A 2398-nucleotide genomic window follows, 5' to 3' on the forward strand; every position below is an offset into this window, starting at 1 on the left:
TCCATTGATTCGATCGCCATCTCAGGCTGAACCTGACCTTGATGTCCTATCTAGCCCTGAGATGAACTTCAGACCCCATATCCACTCCATCATGTGCAGTGACCACCTCCATAATATTGCCCATCTCTGCTCCAGTGCTTCAGCACAAGTGCTGCTTGGAAGCCTTTGGTGCCATTAGCCTCGATTACTCCAGTATGTTTTCCTGGCCATCCTCCATTTTGCACACTCTGTAAACTTGAACTCATCAAAAAAAAAACCCTGCTGTTTGTATCATAACTTGCACCAAGCGCAGTTCAGCCACTAGCCCTTGTCATCCTAAATTTGGCCTTGCCCATGTGGCCTCTTCCATTTACAATGTTTACTTTAGCTGCAGACTTCCTCCACTTGATACCAGGAGGGCGATGAGTTTTGTTTTTTCTGATGAATGCTGTCATCAAGGCCCAGCTGGCAATCAGGGCATCTTTGTTTTCCTTTCCTCACCATGCTCACTCAGAGCAGCCTGAGTGCAAAGAATCTTCCAGCAAATTCAGACTGGACTGAGTTCAGAGTTTGACAAGAAAATTCAGAGTTTGACGAGCGCCAGGGACCAGGGTTCGATCCCCGCTTTGGGTCACTGTCTGCGTGGAGTCGGCATGTTCTCCCTGTGTCTGCGTGGGATTCCTCCGGGTGCTCCCATAGTCCGGAAGACGTGCAGGTTAGGTGCATTGGCCATGCTTAATCCTCCCTCTGTGTTACCTGAACATTGATTTCCACTCCATCTGATGAAGGAGCAGCGCTCCGAAAGCTAATGGTGTTTGCTACCAAATAAACCTGTTGGACTTTAACCTGGTGTTGTTAAAACTCGTACTGTGTTTACCTGAACAGGGCATGATGTGGAACAGGCGTGATGTGGAACATATCTGAACAGGGGGCAGAGTGTGGTGAGTCGGGTATTTTCACAGTAACATCATTGCAGTGTTAATGTAAGCCTACTTGTGACTAATAAAATAAAACTGAATTAATGAATAAGTGGCTGCAAGGAGATTCACACATGCGCACACACACACACAGTGAGATCACACAGCAGAAGCAGTGACTGTTAACAGTTGTATAGTGGCTGCGCGCGCTATTCCCTGTGCATCGGTGGTTCAGTGGTAGAATTCTCGCCTGCCACGCGGGAGGCCCGGGTTCGATTCCCGGCCGATGCAACGATGTTTTTTTTCCCCTCCTCGGCCCAAATTAATCACTTCGTTTTATTATTTTATTTTTAGCAAAAAAGGTCACTGATAACATTTACAATTTTTACGTCGGGGTCAAATCAAGATAATCGAAGCAAGTTACGCCCACGAATCTTACCGACCCTGGAGTGAAAGGTTGGCGTTGCCCCAGTACTCGTCAGAGACAAATCTCCAGCCCGAGTGATCAACGCAGCAAGAAAGCTTCATCAACTAAAATTATATTTCTCTCCCCCTTCATTGCCCCCCCCAGCTAACGTCCGATTTGAATCCACTTCAGCCATTATTTAGGGCCAGTTTTCGGGCTTGGGGATGTAGCTCAGTGGTAGAGCGCGCGCTTCGCATGTGTGAGGTCCCGGGTTCAATCCCCGGCATCTCCAGAAAGCTGCATTTTATTTATCCTCTTTATGAGAAGCTCCACTTCAACACAAATTAATTGCAGAGGATGCACAGTTATCTCCTCAAAATGAATGGAAATAGAAAAAATTAAAGCCTGTGGAAGGAATTTTTTTTTTGCTCTCAACATTGCTTGAAAGCCAAAGCAAAGCCATAAAGAAACAAACACAATGTGCCCAATAAGCTGAGGAAACTCCTTCCCAAAAAAGGGAAATTTACCTCTGTATATACATAAACCTGTTTTTGATTTGGAAAGTAAGATTTTTGATCATTTTTTACTTATGGAATAGATCTCCGAATTGGGTTACGCTTTCTAACAGAGTGAATTTACACAAGTACATCAAGGCTTTATGGAATGTGTATTAAATTCAGACAGTCCTGCCTGGGGAATAAATAGTACAATTCTTAACCCTTTCAAAATGGATTTTTTTTAAAGAGGACTAATCATACCCCTATGACAAGTAATATTTAGCAATTTATAATTTGTCCCATGTAGCATTCGAGGTACCAATTCTGGAGGTGCCCAATATCATGTCCATAATTTGCTAGCCCAAAGAGGACCAGAAATCCCTGTGTGAATCTGCCAAAAATACATCAGCTGTGATTTCATTCTTCCAGAAAAATCTTGGACAAAGACTAGACTAGTAATTCCAAAATGATTCTGATGGGATGCAGCAACTTTCCCTGGAACCTCAATCTGATTGCTTTCTGCCACTTCAATTCATTAGGAGTGGAGGACAGTGGTAGTGGTGGGGGCAGGCGGGGGAGGGGGGGGCGGCGGCTGGTGA

At 44.8% G+C, this 2398-nt stretch overlaps 2 non-coding genes across 2 annotated transcripts; both read left to right on the top strand.

Moving 5' to 3' along the window:
• The first annotated feature begins 1116 nt into the window (after positions 1–1116).
• Positions 1117–1187, top strand: trnag-gcc (transfer RNA glycine (anticodon GCC)). Its single transcript has one exon. It is a non-coding gene; the product is annotated as a tRNA-Gly (tRNA).
• A 335-nt stretch (positions 1188–1522) lies between these two features.
• Positions 1523–1594, top strand: trnaa-cgc (transfer RNA alanine (anticodon CGC)). Its single transcript has one exon. It is a non-coding gene; the product is annotated as a tRNA-Ala (tRNA).
• Positions 1595–2398: the final 804 nt, after the last annotated feature.

The sequence above is a fragment of the Mustelus asterias genome, chromosome 14, assembly GCF_964213995.1.
Source record: "Mustelus asterias chromosome 14, sMusAst1.hap1.1, whole genome shotgun sequence".
NCBI lineage: Eukaryota > Metazoa > Chordata > Chondrichthyes > Carcharhiniformes > Triakidae > Mustelus > Mustelus asterias.